Raw genomic sequence first — 18,356 nt, 5'->3', positions numbered from 1 at the left:
ATGTGTTTTACCTGTATTAAGGTGCCTGCTATGCGGAGAAGAATGCGTGTTAGACACCTGTCTGACGCTACAATCGGATGCGCCAATGGATGCAGAGACATTGTTGAGTCCAATCAAGGCTCACGCTTTGTGCTGCCCTCAAAGGCTACCAATCCTGATGACGGCATTCGTGGAAGCTTCACCACTACGATTAAGGGGTAGTGAAGTACAAGATGAAAGCAGCATCGATCAGGTACGACCTTCTGTCAGCAATCCAAATCAGAATGTCAATGGAGACAATCATGCGCACGAATGCATGGTTACACCTATTTCCGAATTAGTGGAACTCTCCCAGGAAGCTGTTGACAACTTTTTCGAGAGTCTAAATGATATGATGTTCTCACCAGAGCAGAAATAGAGACTTTTGAGCAAGCTCGCACACGGCGTTCCCAGAATTTGGCCTTCAACTTTAATAATAAAGTCACATGAACAAATTTCGCTCCAGTTCACGGACAGCAATTTTTTCGGCAGCCCCAAAATATTTTTGCATATTTTTCGGGACACTATCTTCTGCTTAAAGTAAGAACTATTCTTAGAGAACTAAGATTTCTAAACTTAGATAGCTTATAGACTTTAGCTGCCCGCTGGGGTGTTCATGAATATTTTATTCTGTGATGAAATGGTCTCGAACTTTTTTTCTGTATTAAGAGCCATTTCATGTGTAAATTCTCATATACCGAATAGCAATAATGTATACAAATGCGTGATTTCTTTAGCATTATTCTACAGCTTGAGTGCATACAATACATGTAACTGTTTTTTTTCCGTATATTTGTAAATTTCAAAATGCATTTATGTATTTTGGGGTGGTAAGGTATACACACTACTCTATAGTATGTTGTACTATGTTTTACTATGCATAGATTAGTAAATATGACCATAGTTAGCGTGGAGTGGGTGTGATGTATTCCTATAGGTTCTGAATCGATCCCCCTATTGCTGACCCTATTCTGGTTAACATGTGGTAAATAAATAATTAAATACCTGTGCTATTTTTGACAAGATATACTAATAACAGATAGCTCAATAAATAAGAGTCAAGATTCGAGGTAGCTGGAGTTTTGCAGGTTTTAATACAGCATAAAGGACAGGAACAGGACAACCTGCACGGGAATAGGATGGCAAGGCCCGGCAGCTGCCGGGGCAGGATCTGGGATGAGCGCGCTAACTTTAATAACAGTGTACAACATATATATACTAAAACAATTGCATTACAGTACATACAGTAGGCGTAGCAGTGGGTGGAGTTTGTAGCAGTCGCGAAAGATAAGGCATGAAGTGGGTGTAACAAGAGGCGTATACATAGACATGTGATGTAAACGTAACAGAATATGTCATGGATGGGGCGGAAACATGGAGGGGGCTACCTAAGGAGCCGGGACCTCTAACCTAGTGGTGCGCGCAAACTGACAATGACGTGTTACTAGGAGGAACTGGGGACTATGACTTCTGTGCTAGAAGAAGAGACTGAAGTCTGGAGAGTCAGAGCGACATGTACCTAAACACTATCTAGTATCTGATGTTTTAGAGTACATGTTGATAGAATCCAAAAGTTATCAGGGCAAAAGCTAACAGACTCTAAGACTGGTGCATGCATTATTCTACATGTAGTGCGTGTTGAGGAATATTAAATGACCATTAATACAGTATCTCTCTTACATGGAGACGTAAAGGCTAGACTATGACTGAAACTATTGATGCGATTCAGTAGCTTTAGGAATGCAGAGAAGGAGGGCTGGACTGATAACTAGAATCATAACATACTCTTGGCAGACTGGCAGGCAGAGCCAGGCCGAGCCGGGCACTGTGAGGCAGGAAGTAAGTGAAGGGTCAGGGATACAGGGGGGGCTGTATCGCTCCTCAGCGAGGGTTCAGGAGACAGGAGCTGAATCTGAGTCCGGGCCCTTTTGAGGCCTAGAAACGGGGACTTTACAATGAAATAACGTGCACACTGTGAAACGTGGCAACGTAACTTTACATAGGCCTAATACTCGTAGCTTTCACGAGAACTGGAAACTGGCATACTAGAGATGGACACAACTGTAATTGCGTTTTTAATCGATCATGGGGAATACATATTGCATATTAATCATGCACATATAGCATAAGATGGGGAACACGTAGGGACACAGAACATGGCAAAATTTACTTTTCCACAAACAAACCAACAAGTTAACTAGCAGTCAGCCCATGAGGCAGCAAACCCCCATGATGCAGATACCGTTATCTGACAAAGCCACACTACGGCACAGGAACGTGTTATCTGATTAGGTCATAACGCTTGCGATCTAATTAGACAAGCGATATTCCTCCAGCCACTGATAAGGCATACGGAGTTCTCATAACAAATCAAACCTATGACAACCTGGGAAAAACCCTGCGGCCATTGTTTTGATTTCACCGAGAACTTCAGCAAAAGAATGTGCTAACGACCTGGTCGTATGACATCCTTATTGACGTATCTATGTCCATCCTTACGTCAATCTCGGCACCTTAAAGGTATAAATATTACCGATATTGCCCTATGCAAACACACGCGGTGGTGACGAGATGGAGCAGCCATACTTGCCGAAGCCCAGAGCAGAGCAGACCCCGCTGGCGCAGCCCCACCTTCCTGACGCGCTGAGAGCAGCTGCTTTCTCCTGCCGAGAAATCCAGCACTGGCGTTTCCGGGTAGCCCTCGCAGGCAGCCTGGAATATCGAGACCAGAGACGAGAGATACCATCACTCATTCATCCTAACTTCCAGGTACAGAACTGAATAACCCCTCGCAGAGAATTCTTTAGTCAGTCACTTGGCAAAAACAAACTTAACTTAAACTGTAACTTTCTATTCCCGCCCACGTATTAGGCTTAGGTCAGGTACACGGGGTAGGCGTATTTAGAAACACCAGTTGAGTACGTTTAGTCAAATGTATATGTGTATGTAATATATTTTATTCATTTTAAAACCTTCATATGGCTTAGAAACCATATCAATGTTTTTACAGTATTATTTTATACTTCTGCTTTTAATGTATGCACTTTACTTAACTATAAGTATTGCAATAATATCGATCCATTTCTCTTGTACGAGAAAAGAGACTGATCAATAAATAACATCTTTTATTGAACACGCCTGTCTCTTCCTTTTCTCTACATTCTGATGAGACTAAGAATGCACGTACTGACTGAGTAAAATAAATTGCCTTTTGTTCACACGACTCTCGAGATACACTCTTGATTAGGGGAGAGCAAAGTTGTCATGTTCTATGGTTGTCAGAAACTAAATCCCTTCTTGTCTAATCAGGGAAGTTAATTCCTTCCTGAACATTCGAGAAAGTTTCTAGTGAACTCTGAGCTAGCTGGCAAACCCAAAACTTTAAGTCTAATATCGACAGTAGTAGACCTAGTTAACGTCTGGTCTAGGCCTATACTATTGAAGGTATTATTCCAATGCGCAGAGCCTATTGGGATAATAGGAACTACACTACACGGGTAGTTTACGAATCGTACGGTAGGATTCCCGATGCATGTTCGTACGGATCATCGACTGTGATTCGGACGGTTAGATGATATTCGTACGGAAATAGACGGGAACGGATCGGAATTTGCAGGTCGGACGTAAAGTTCCCATTTGTACGGATTCGGATATGAATGCGATTCGTACGGCGGATTATTTTACGGGATCGGAATCGGCCCCTAAGTATGTATACAGGGAAGGTGCTGGACTTTAAACCCATATAATTTACTATTCCCACTCCACCAAATATAAACTCAGGGAAGATTCTGGACACAAAACCCATATAATTTACTATTCCAACTCCACCAAGTATAAACTCCAGGATGGGGCTGGACATTAAACCCATTTTATTTATTATTACCACTTACCCAAGTATAAACTTAGGGAAGGTGCAGGACAGTAAACCCATATAAATTACTATTCTAACTCCACTAAGTATGTATTCAGAGAAGGTGCTGGACATTAAACCCATATAATTTACTATTACCACTCCACCAAGTATAAACTCAGAGAAGGTGTTGGACATTAAACCCATATAAATTACTAATCCTACTCCACCAAGTATAAACTCAGGAAAGGTGCTGGACAGTAAACCCATATGAATTACTATTCTAACTCCACTAAGTATGTATTCTGGGAAGGTGCTTGACTTTAAACCCATATATTTTACTATTACCACTCCACCAAATATAAACTCAAGGAAGATGCTGGACACAAAACCCATATAAATTACTATTCCAACTCCACCAAGTATAAACTCCAGGATGGTGCTGGACATTAAACCCATTTAATTTATTATTACCACTTACCCAAGTATAAACTTAGGGAAGGTGCAGGACAGTAAACCCATATCAATTACTATTCTAATTCCACTAAGAATATATTCAGGGAATGTGCTGGACATTAAACCCATATAATTTACTATTACCACTCCACCAAGTATAAACTCAGAGAAGGTGCTGGACATTAAACCCATATAAATTACTATTCCAACTCCACCAAGTATAAACTCAGGGAAGGTGCCGGACAGTAAACCCATATGATTTACTATTCTAATTCCACTAAGTATGTATTCAGGGAAGTAACTAGACATTAAACCCATATAATTTACTATTACCACTCCACCAAACATAAACTCAGGGAACATGCTGGATACAAAACCCATATAAATTACTATTCCAACTCCACCAAGTATAAACTCATGGAAGGTGCTGGACATTAAACCCATTTAATTTACTATTACCACTTACCTAAGTATAAACTCTGGGAAGGTGCGGGACAGTAAACCCATATGTATTACTATTATAACTCCACTAAGTATGTATACAGGGAAGGTGCTGGACTTTAAACCCATATAATTTACTATTCCCACTCCACCAAATATAAACTCAGGGAAGATGCTTGAAACAAAACCCATATAAATTACTATTCCAACTCCACCAATTATAAACTCCAGGATGGTGTTTATCATTAATCCCATATATTATATTACTCTAACTCAAATAAGTATACACTCTAACAATATGCTTCATAATAAACCAATGTAATTAACATTACAAAATTTTACATACTTCTCTAATATTATTTTACATTTTATATCAAACTTACTACACTTTTACAATTTATTTTTTGTTTTATGAATTTTTTTTGTTACTTTTCCTTCCTTGAATATAAATATTATAGTAAATATATTTTAAATAATTAACAATAATGTTTTGTTCTTATTCACACATCTATTTAATAAAGTAGAACATTGTTAATGTATTTATTTCACAAAATTATTAATAATATTTAATTTATAGAAATTTTATAAAATATTTAAACAACAAATTCCAAATTTAAATAGCAAAATAATAGTTTATATTTTTTCCTAAATTTCTATTTCTAAATATATTTTGAATTATTTTATGTTAAATTTATCAAAAAATTAAATCCTAAATTATTTGTAAAAAATGTTCTTTTTTCTTTTTTTATTAATAACAAATTCTAAAAACATTTTTTATTTTTTTTCCAAATTTACATTAAATATTTTAAAACACTTCCCACCATATTCCCCTAAACACCCACAACCCACACATTAAAAAATAATTTTTTTCAAAAAACATTAAATTTAAACTAAATTATTAAAAATTTGAAAATGTTTAATATAGTTTTTTAATTTAAATTTTAATTATTTTAAAATACTTTCCACCCTATTCCCCTAAAAATCCACAACCCGTCCCTAAAATTTAACAATTAGCAAAAATGTTTTACTTTTAAATACATTTTACACAAATCTAAATTTTTAAAATGTTTTCTAAATTTAATTATATATATTTTAAAACACTTCCCACCCTATTCCCCTAAAAACCCACAAGCCACCCCTAAATAAAAAACATTTTTTAAAAAGTTTAAATTAAAAAAAAAATTTACACAAATTAAAAATGTTCACATTATTTCAAAATGAAAATATATATATTTTAAAACACTTCCCACCCTATTCCCCTAAAAACCCACAACCCGCTCCTAAAAATGTACACATTTTCAAATTTTTTATTTTTTTATAAAATTTTTTATTATAACATTTTTAATTTATATGCATAATTATATTATATATTTTAAAACACTTCCCACCCTATTCCCTGAAAAACCCACAACCCGCCCCTAAAAATTTACAAATTTTCTAAAATTTAAATTTTTTTTTTATTATACATTTTTTCAATTATAGCCATAATTATATTATATATTTTAAAACACTTCCTACTCTATTCCCCTAAAAACCCACAACCCGCTCCTAAAATTTATTGTACTTTGTTTTAAAATTATTTTTTTATATTTAAATTAAAAATATAGATACTTTTTTACATTATTAAACAAATGTAAAACATTTTTATGCAAAAACATTAATATTTCTACATTATAAACAGTCTATATTTAACAAATCGATATTCTAACATGACATGCGATATTCGGACACTATATTTTGACATTCGATATTCTGACACTATATTTTGACTTTCGATATTTTTCACTAACACTAAGAAACGATATTTTAAACAATCGATATAAACTACTCTTTATTTTTACCTTCGATATTTTTTTTACAACTTAAAAATCGATAAAACTTACCTCGATATTACTTACCTCGATATTACTGCTATCTCGATATTCTGGAGTCGATATTATGTCCAGTCGAAATTAAAAACTCGATATTGAGACTGTACACCATGTTCAAATGAGGTGCAGCTTGGTGCTGGCTTGGTTCTGTCCGAGGTCTATGTTGCTAGCACGTCTTTCTCACTTCAGGATTGTATTATTCATGCTCAGTTATGTTTGGATACGAACCCCCTTCTACTTGGATATCACTTATGTTGACAGATATTAGTTGCACCTCTGTCCAAGCGATGGAGTCCCTCAAGAGGTGTGTGGGCTGATTTCTTTTTGCTGTTTGTGGCTCTGTTGCATCACAAATCTCTGTAGAAGCATAAATGCACTTATCCCCTTACCTTGTAAAACACATGTACAGCATCTTGACAATCTCCAATCTGCCCCACTTGCAAATGTGGTCCTCTTTTTTTAAATTCTTTTTATTAGTTTTAAACAGTGTAACAATACATGTCTGCTAATCTTTGCAATCAACACAAGAGACATTTCACAACATGGCAGTAACTCCTTGTATGTATTTAATGCTTGTAAAGCACGGCTGTCACCCAAAAGGGTATCCTGGCGCTGAGACCAAATCTAACATCAGGCAGGGTGTCTTACATTGCTCTTGGAAACAGGTAGGTCTTGAGATTCCTTTTAAAAGCGGGCAGATCTTGACAGCTCCTTAAAGCCAGAGGCAAAGTATTCCATAGTGTGGCGGCCGTGAAGCTAAAAGCACGGCCGCCCATCCTCACTCTGTTAATCCTGGGAATTCTCACCAGGAACGCTGAGGAAGATCTCAGAAGTCTGGCAGCTTGATACCAAGAGAAGAGATTCTGAATTGGTATTGGTCCTAGTCCGTGCAGGGCCCTGAAAACCAGGCATAGAGCCTTAAAGGCAATCCTCTGCTGGACTGGCAGCCAGTGTAGATCGGCTAATGCTGCTGAAGAAGAGGCAGATCGTGGCAGAGATAGAGCCAATTTGGCAGCCATATTTTGGACCCTCTGCAACCTTAGAATCAGGGTCTTGGGGGCTCCCAGAAGTAGTGCGTTGCAGTAGTCTAACCTACTGAGGATAGAACTCCGCACTACTTATGCTCTGGCTTCCCGAGGAAGCATTGGTAAAATTTTGCGCAAGGCACGGAGCAGGCCCATACAAGTCGCTGCAGTCTTATTAACAGAAGCTTCTAGCTGCAAACTGGGTTCGAACTGAACTCCTAAATTGCGAGCCGAGTCTGCAGCTTCCACCGAGCCCTGAATAGAAGCAGGCCAAAAGTTGTCTGGTAGCCCACGGGGGAGGCGATCTAAGGAACAGTGAAGTACTTCTGTTTTGGACCCATTAAATTGAAGTGAGTTGGCTCGCAGCCAATCAGCTGTAGCTGACATACAGCGGTGAAAGGTGTCCCTCGACACTATCTCAGTACCCTCAAATGAAAAAATCAATGGAGTGTCATCGGCATAATTGATGACTGATATGCCGAATGACTTAATTAGATCTACCAAGGGTCGGAGATATAAATTAAAGAGGATCGGGCTGACCGCTGACCCTTGAGCGACGCCTTGATTCACCTGTCGTGTGGCTGATCGAAATGGTGGTAACGCCACAGCTTGCTGTCTGTTGCTGAGGTAGGATGTCAACCAGCTTAGAGCCAGACCGTTAATTCCCACGTTTTGGAGACGGGCCAGTAAGACCTCATGGTCTACCGTGTCGAACGCGGCCGACATGTCAAGCAGCACTAAGAATGCTGACTTGCCCCTGTCGACACGCGTTCGTAGATCATCCAGCACGGTGACCAATGCAGTCTCGGTGCCATGGGCCGGTCTGAAGCCAAATTGGGCAGCATCCAGGCAGGAATTAGTTTCTAGAAAGTTGGACAGTACTCTCGTGACCCATCTTCTCAAGAATTTTTATCGCAAATGGTAAAAGCGATATAGGCCTATAATTGGCCGAGCATAGGGGGTCTAGAGAGGCCTTTTTTAGCAATGGAGTTACCATTGCCAACTTCCAGCTGTCTGGAACTGATGCTGTAGTCAATGATTGGCAGCAGATGGAATGAAGCGGAGGAAACAACTCATCTTGAAATGCCTTCCAGATCTTATGAGGCATTGGATCAAGTGGTGAACCTGATTATACGCTATTGGCCAAAACGCAGAAATCCTCTAGCGAGGGAGTAGGAAAGCAAGACAACTGAGAGGAGGCTATCATATCCTTGTCCCTTGCAGGTGTCAGATGGCAAGGGGATTCCAAAGGACAAGATAGAGACAGCGCAGACTGTCCTGGTGCTGAAAGTCCATTCAGGATAGTCCTAATTTTCTCCTCAAACGCGAGGGCCAAAGAATCACAGAGTTCCTTGGAAGCCGGAATAGCTGGTACCGTACACGACGGATTAGATACGTTGTTAACCAGCTTAAATAAGTTCTGCGATTTATTAGAGGCCTTCGCCAAGGTGTCCTCTAAAAATTTTGCTTTAGCGTTTCTTAACTGGGTCTTATACACCTGCAGAGTCATTTTATATGCTATCCTATCCGAATCCTTATACCCTCTCCTCCAGGTGCGCTCCGCTTGTTTACAGCTGAGCTTATGCTGTCCAAGTTCGTCAGTGAACCAGGCATTGGCTCCTCTAGGTCTATCCTTCACCCTTCTCAAAGGGGCCAGCTCATCCAACGAAGTCAAGATTTGCTGGCAGAGGACAGCATAGCTCTTAACCACACTATCTTCCATCCGAAAAGTCCTGGACAGTAGGGTGGGCCGGGTCGGTTCCCTCAAGAGGCAAGACCATTGTCGACTAAACCTAGTGCCGCCCGAGTTACTTGATTTTAGCAGCGCGGGCAAGACAATTGACATATTATTCAATAAATGATCGGTCCAGCACTGGGCCACGACCTCATTCACCTCCACCAGTTCTTTATCGGCAAATACCAGGTCTAAAGTGTGCCGCTTGTCATGAGTAGATGATAAAACCAGCTGTGCAAGTTGAATATTGCTACACGCTTGGCAGAGTTCTCTGTAGGCCAAATCATGAGGGCCAGAAGGCCAGAGATTAAAATCTCCCAATACTAAGAATTTAGTATAACAACACTTTCAGATATATTTTCATCCGGGTCTTTCTCTCTTTCTGTCTCCTCCTGCTAGTTGAGTGGATGGAGATGCGCAGATTTCTCCTCTGTATGAGTTCCATTTTCCCCATTTGTTATCCCACTTTTTGGGGTAGCCCCTCCTTTTGAAAACCTCCTTCTCTGCTAAAATACATTTATCCATTTTGTTTGCCCAGTTTCTCATTGTTGGTGGGTTCCCAACTCCCCATCCTATAGCTATACTACATTTAGCTTGTGTAAGCCAGAGGGGGGCCTATTGTTGATCAGTGCTAGTGAGATCTGTGGCGTCCCATACATCGAGTAGTCCCAGTTTGGGTGTGAGCGTGATTTCTTTTCCTATTGCATTTTGTATCTGTTGTGTGATCTTTTCCCAGAATGGTGATATGCTGGGGCAGCTCCTTAGTACATGATGGAATGTTGCTTCCTCCGTGCAATGCTAGAGACAGGGTGCGCTTTCCCTGCGTCCACGTTTGGTTAATATGGCCCCGGTTAAATACGTTATGTGTAGAATTTAAAGTTGAATCAGATGGAGTCTGAGTGGTATGGCCGCTTCATTGGGGGACATTAATGGGATGTATGATCCTACATCGCGCACCAACATATCGCGCACCAACACATCGCAGCGAATACATCGCAAAGGGCAACACTTGCCCCTCTGTTACATCGCACACATTTACAACAGCAATGAGTTCATTCCTAGTGGCAAGGCTGAAACATCGCAGGCGCCTAGATCGCACGTCACGACAACGTGTGCTTTGCCTTTTTCATTTGTTAAATGCTGCAAATGTAAACATTCCACCTTTAAACACCGAGTTAATCTCTATGTTGTGACAGCGAGACCATACCATTATCACAAGACACCATCATGGCATGTGGCGTGCTTGTATAAAGCACAACCAAGCACCATCAAAGTAAGAATGACTATCAAACTAAGATTTCTCCAGTTCAACCGATGGCTTTCCGCGATGCACACGAAAGAACGCCCAGAAAATGAATGAGCGGAGATACTAAAACTATTTTTCCCAGTGTCATACAGCGAGTTGTCTGATCATTTATGAAGTTGTATTCTGATTGGATGCAGGGTCCTGCTCTTTTAGCGTCGCTCCTTGCCCCTTTCTTCTCTTTATTGCCTTGCATACTCCTCCTATAAAAAACAGTCCACCCTGCTTTAATATTTACTGTCAAAATAACGACGAGGATCAGTTTATTACCAGAAATGTATCAATATTTCGTAACAAGCATTTGCAATATTAATTTATGAATATTAATATTACTAGTAATGTCACCCAAAGTTTCCAAATATTAAAAAAACACAATACCTTGAACGCAAGGGTTGTCCCGGTTCTTCAGCATGTGACGTCACACAACTGCAATGTAAGAATATGTTATTTACGCGCAGGTATTTACTCTGCCACCGTAATTGGCAGGGTTGAGATGTAAACACTCGATTACTAGCCGGTCTCCTCTCCTTGATGACTGATGCAGAGACAGACATTGTACACTGTTTACATTTGTGATGGCCTGTGTGAGTTAGTGCAAAAGTAAAGAGAATGTAATCTGTTTGTTTTAGTTTTGTAGGTGGATGCGTCAAAAGACTTAGGGGGAGATTATGATTGCGGTGAATCCGCATCCTCAGGGCCGGTGGAAGCCACCGCCAGCCCGGAGGATGCGGATTCACCGCTGCGGTGTTTGTAAAGACCCCTCGCCAGATTAGGATGGCTGGGGGGTCATGGGCAGACGGGGAGACCGTCCGCCACTTTTCCGCCGCGGTCGCCTTCAGACCGCGGCGGAAAAGCTCTAATATGGTGGCGGTGTCTATCAGACACCGCCAGCCATATTAGGATTAGCCTTGGGACATGCCTTTCGGCGGCGACAATACTGCCACGAAAAGGCATACGATCTTTTTTTTGGGGGCCCATTGCGGGCCCCCAGGGTGAAGGGGGGTGGGGGTCCACATGGGGGGTACCTATGGTACCCCCCTGCATTTGCTTGCACAATTCGGCAGGCACCGCGCGGTGCCTGCCGCTTTGTACATGCAAATGCACTGCATGCAGTTTTAACATTGCGGCGGGTGCTGCTTCAAGCAGGGCCCGCCGCAATGTTAAAAATACAGGATGTGACCGCCAGGGTGGCGGTCACATCCTCATTCGCAAAGTGGGACCGCCGCTGCCCCTGCGGACGGTCCCTCCACCGCTGGGGTGGCGGACGGACGCAGGTCCCTCCGCCATCCTAATAGGCCCCTTAATTTGTATCTTGTTTGGGGGTATTCATTGTCCTTTGCTCTATCAGAGTACAGAGCTTTATACAAGCACGCCACATGCCATGATGGTGTCTTGTGATAATGGTATGGTCTCGCTGTCATAACATAGAGATTAACTCGGTGTTTAAAGGTGGAATATTTATATTCTAAGTTTACATACGTTTTGTTTGTGATTTATTATACACAGTAAGTATTTAAATTATGCATTGAGCAACAGTTCAATTGCGTGCTAATTCTAAGTTTACACACGTTTTGTTTGTGATTTATTATACACAGTCCGTTAGGAATCCACTACCCAGCCAGCAATCCATACACCCATCCATCATGCATCCATCCATACACCCATCAGGCATCCACCACCCATCCATCAATCCATGCACCCATCCATCATGCATCCATCCATCCACCCATCAGGCATCCACCACCCAGCCACCAATCCATGCACCCACCCATCATCCATCCATCCATTCATCATGCATCCATACCCATCCATTCACCCACCCATCCATCCACCCATCCATCATGCACCCGCCACCCAGCCACCCATCCATCCACCCATCCATCATCCATCCACCCACCCACCGTCCATCCATCCATCCATCCATCATGCATCCATCCACCCATCCATCCATCCACCCATTACACACTTTACTCTCTATTAATTACGTGTCAATTTATCTGCGTGCTCTTGTCGTAAAACACGTTTTAAATTATGTCATTATTCCATTTCACATTTCGGGACTCTCATTATGTCACAGTAAGTATTTCGGGAGGCATGCTACCCTATCCCAGCGATGCAAGTATTTTGTGACATGAAGTTGTATTCTGATTGGATGCAGGGTCCTGCTCTTTTAGCCGTCGCTCCTTGCCCCTTCCTTCTCTTTATTGCCTTGCATACTCCTCCTATAAGAACGGTCTACCCTGCTTTAATATTTACTGTCAAAATAATGACGAGGATCAATTTATTAACATAAATGTATCAATATTTCGGAACGAGCTGTGCTCTGTCGTAATACACACGTTTTAAATTATGCATTGAGCAACAGTTCAATTGCGTGCTAATTCTAAGTTTTCACACGGCTTTTTATTATGCACAAAGTATGCATTGAGCAACAGGTCAATTGCGTGCTACTTGTCATTATTTCATTTCACATTTCGGGTGAGTATTTCGTGACGCATGCTACCCCATCCCAGCGATGCAATCGCAAGTGATGTATAAGTAGCCGCGTTGTTGTAGCATGCGTGCCGAAAGCATGCATTGTAACGCCGCCCGCGATGTAAAAGTCGCGTTGCAATTGCAGCGCGAACGAATGCATTAGTTGTAACGGGTGTTTCCCCATTAATGCAGTTTGCCACTCGTCTTCGAGGAGCCCTATGGCATCCTGCCCGTGTTCTCAGAGGCATGTGATTAGTTGAGCTTTTGACCTTTTTGTTAAACCTGCTCTTGTTGTATTTATGTATCGCTGAATAACTCTGAGAGTTTAAATCTGCTTGAGATACCTGCTGGCACATAGCGTGTATATTGCTCAGAGGTGCGTGGCACTGGAAGGGCCTAGCTTCAGCAACATTTCTATCTACATGTTGTTATATGACATCCCTTTATGAATGTAATAACTGCACTTTCACAATTGCTTTATTAACCTTCTTGCTTCTCAAATTTGCTTGAAAATGCGCTATCAAAATTTTCTCGGTGGGAAAACCCCCCCGAACCCCTCTTAAGATGTTGGGGCTCGCTCGCTGCGCTCGCTCGCCACGGTGCACTTGACAGGAACTTTACGCCCACCACTTTTAAATGCCACCAGCCACCACTGCCTTATTCTAATCGTATCAGGGCTTGCGTTGCGTCGTACCTTAAACAGAGATTTAAATATTTTGACAACTATTTTATTTTGTATTACTGCAGCTTTACCCCGCATCACCTCGCGCCTATACGAGACAGTTGGTAAAAGTTTTGCATATATTATCTTTAGTAGTGGTTGGTGCCTAAAACCTCATAGTGATCTCTGTAGGGAACGAAAAGCAGAGAGTAAAGTATTTCCTTTTCTTTGTAACTCCATTTTATGTTGCTTGAAAGAGCTCTTTTTGTCAAATATTACACCAAGATATTAATATGTTTTCACTTGTTCTAGTTGCAGAGTTTGCAGAAACCACTTATATTTTTTATGCATCTTATTACTTACTTCCATCACCTTTGTTTTCTTTATATTTATTACCATTCCATTAAGTAACAAATAGTTTAATATTTATCAGTCTCTGCAATTGAACCTTTGCTTGGCTCACCACTGGCGTAACGAAAATTGAGGGGGCCTCCCTGCAAGGTATGTAGTAGGCTCAATTAGGAGCTCTCCGGACAGAGTGCAGTGCCGAGGGGGCCCCCTGGTGCTTCGAGCCCCCCCGCACCGCGTGGGCAGCGGGGGCCTGTGTTACGCCCCTGTGGCTCACCAGAATCACATCATCAGCATATAAGAGAATTTATAAATATTTCTCTCTTAACCTTCGGGGATGCGCATTAACTTCATCCAGATTTTGAGTTAAATCAGCCAAAAACAAATTAAATAAGTATTAACACAGCTGTGATCATTTTGTTAAGCTATCCATCTGCCCGAGCCTGAACTTTCAGGGGCACACACATGACAGTGGAATGCTGTTGAAGTGTCTTAGATAACAAGATAGCTTATGTATTTTTTCTCTGGCAGTAGCACAAATGGGAGAAGGGCAATCCATAGCTGCCAAGGTTTCAGATTGTTATGTATGACATTTTCATTATTTTAGTGTAATTATGAGTGACATTTTCCCACAAGCAAAATCAAGGGAGTGTCTGCCAGGATGTGCGCTTGCTGTAAGGCAGGAGGTGGGGCTTGAAATAATACTTACCTGACCGGTCCCGCGCTGCCTCTGCTCCTGGGCCAGGTCTGTGTTTTCCTTCTCCTGAACAGGAACAGGCATGCTCCCTCCCCTCCTGTAAGCCAATTACAACACTGCAATGGCAGCGTTGTGATTGGTCCGGAGTCCCGGGCAGCGCCCAGACAGGCACCTGTAGGGAGGCCATTTTCTCTATGTAGACTGCATGCAGCCTTACAAAGAGAAAATATAAAGTGTGGATGACTGCTTTGGTCATAAGCCAGCATAGCACCAGGCAAAAAGTGGGGGTAACCGTGCCAAAGGATCCTACCTTCCTACAATCAACAATAAAGCCAGTCTGGGGCCTGCCAACTCGCCGCTTCCTCGTGAATTCGCGGTATGAGAAATTGTTACTATTTTGTTTTTATCTCGTTAGACTGCCCTCCAGCCTCGTACTTGCACGCTTTGGAAACTGCTCACAATCGAGTTATTAAACACATGATTAATTCTGACCTCGAAGAAAGTCATAAAATGCATCTCACGTCACCTGTTTCTACTTTAAAAAAAAAAAAGAAAAGAAAAGTCTTACCAGCTCACTGCAGCTGCTGGATGCCCTGGCCTCCTGTTGGCCTGGAACTTCTCTTCTCCTGTCGGAAATAAGCAAACGCCAAACCAGCCCCACTTCACCCGGCCCACTCACTGGTGAATCGTAGAGGACAGAAAAATAGGTGTTGCTGGACATGTAGGAAGCCTCCCCTTCACTTCTCCAAGGGCCATGAGCTAACTGGAAGAGATGCGTCCTTCGTATTGTTTGCCTCCGTTAACTTTTTAACGTTCTTAAAAAGACAATTTTTTAAGGATGCTTAGAAATTAACAAATTGGCGAAAAATGTTCTACACCTTCCAAGGAATAGCTCTGAGCCTGTCGCCTGTAGACCAGATTTCACCTACTGGTGATATTTGTGTACTACCGGATGACTACAATGGTGCAAACCCCCTATCCCCGCACTTCAGGTGCAGCTCATGTCATGCCATGGATTCTGTGCTTCCCTGGTGACAGACTTCCCCGCACGATTGGAGGCCTGAGGTGTGGGTCGACCACAAGAACCTTATTCAATCAGAACCGATCACCACATCTTTCTCCAGAAGTGTGAGTACCTATATACCATAGTTATAGGTCAGTGGTTAAATACAGGCTAGAAATAACCAGGCGGCATATTATTAAGACAGGCGATAACATTTTCGCCGTTTTAGCAGCATAAAACTGCCGCTAAAACGGCGATAATGGGCTTGATAATATGCTTTATGGAATTCTAATTGGAGCCCATGTTAGATGTCCTTCACATTTAACATGGGCTTCAATTTGAATTTCATCACTTGTCTTTTTTTTTTTTTTTTTTTTTTTAAAACCTTTATTGTACAGAGAGTGCTCACAAATACGGGCCTACAACCCAACGGGCTGGCCACCACATAGCAAAAGCATTATTAGCAATACAAAAGTGTCCACAGGATATGACGGCAAGGAGACAGGAGAAACACCAAAAGCCATAGAGCAATCGCAGCAACAGGAAATTAGAAGGGTAGTTTTCTTTTTTTTTAAATGGGGCGGGGAGTACAGGATCATGACGGGCAGTGAGGCAAACCACAAGGGAGGGGCCGTGGTGAGCCGCGATCCGGCGATCATAAAAATACAGGACAAAACCAACATGAAGGAAACATATCAATAAACACAGGCCCAATCAGAGGACCACAAGGAGAGGCAATTGCGCTCGCCGTCCAACGCCCACCCACCACAGCAACCACCCGACTTACCAAACATCAATGAAAAAGGACCCCATCGTAAAAAACAATACGAAACGCACCCCAACAAAAGGAAGGAAACCCCCCATAAAGGGGGGAGGGGAAGGAGGAAAAAGGAAAAAGAAGGGACTCCTACCCAATCCCGCGCCCCCCGGCGACAAAGCAGGAAAACAAAATCCGGTACAAAGTATACAGTAAAAGTCGATGATAGAACACATAGCTAACCATAATCACAGTACTACCGGAAGGTAAATACATCAGAAACACGCCAGGGGGACACATGACGAGACAGAGCCCCGAAAAAGGGAATACTCAAGAGCCATAGAACAAAAAAGGGAGAAAAAAGGGGGAGGATTCATCACTTGTCTTGATAATTTGCCTCCAGCACTTTTGTAAACCAAAGTCCTCCCCTGATCATTCTTGTTGAAACTTAGTTTAATGACACATCATATATCTTCACTAACTAGCTAAATTGTTGCTCAGTGTTACTGACAAGGCACACTAGGTGTACGGGTGGCAGTCATACATAACAATTCCTACACTGTAACCAATTAGTGTCTGAATCCCCCTCGACCTTCCAGGGCCCTCTCATGGAAATCTAAGCCTCAAATGCTGCTCCTGTAAGGCTAAATGTCACCACCATGCCCACAGGACAAGTCATCCTTCATCGAAGCATGTATGTATTACATCGACTCGCATCTCAGCCTCTCATAATCCAGTATTTTCATTGGTGATTTTAAACTTCACTGGAGCAGTCCTACTGCGACAACTGATAATAATCTTATGTCGTTCTTTCCAGAAACCACCTCACACAATACTGCCTAAAACCTTGTCACAAGATGGTGGCATCTTGGATGTAATCATTAACAAAACAGCCCTTCTCACGGGCGATGACCCAAACCAGGTTGACTCCTCTGATTATCACAGGTTCCTTTTTCTCTGTTTTCTATACAGTCGAACAGTTAGTCAATACAAACAGGCGGTAACTACATAACTGTCAGACCTGGCATCCATCTAGACCAATTTGAATCAATTGTCTTCAATCCCCATGGGGATTTTTTTCCTACTCTCTTCAATTGGCATTTTTAATCTTTCAATTCTCCCTGATTGCCATTTTTCCTCTTTATTCTAAATCATGTCTCTGACTGGAGGTCTCATAACTGCACCTGCAAGCATGGATTTTGAGTTGTCCAAGGTGGAGACGTACACAGTACAGCAAGGATTTTTGCAAGGAGTTTGAGGTTTCTACCAAAGGCATCTCCAAGCAGGTGGAGCTGCAAAACGCGCTGAGGGCGTGTATAGAAGCTAAGGAAGAAGCACATGAGATTCCGAGGAGGAGGATGATAAGGAGATAGAGGATGATGAGGAGGAGGATCAAGATTTGGTGGACAGTCTGGGTTTACTTGTGTGCCAGGGAGCTTATACCTTTCAAGGGACAGTGGTGCCGCCTGGGCCATGAAGCAGCAAGTCCTTTAATGGCCTGTCGCCAGAGGAGCTGGCAGACAGGAGGAACGGGAGGAAATTAAAATTGAAGCTTGCTAAGCTTAAATTGTAGAAGGAGAAGGCTTTAGAAGAAAAGAAACATGCCTTGTAGGAGAAGAAATTGGACATTGGTGACAAGAAGATTAAATGGACTTAGGAGTTGAGCTTGAGAAAGCTGAACATCAAGGTCGGACAGATGGAGTCCTGCAGTGATGG

Source organism: Lissotriton helveticus, chromosome 3_2, assembly GCF_964261635.1.
Source record: "Lissotriton helveticus chromosome 3_2, aLisHel1.1, whole genome shotgun sequence".
Lineage (NCBI taxonomy): Eukaryota > Metazoa > Chordata > Amphibia > Caudata > Salamandridae > Lissotriton > Lissotriton helveticus.
The sequence above is the reverse complement of the archived record's forward strand: the minus strand, read 5'-3'. Positions refer to the sequence as shown.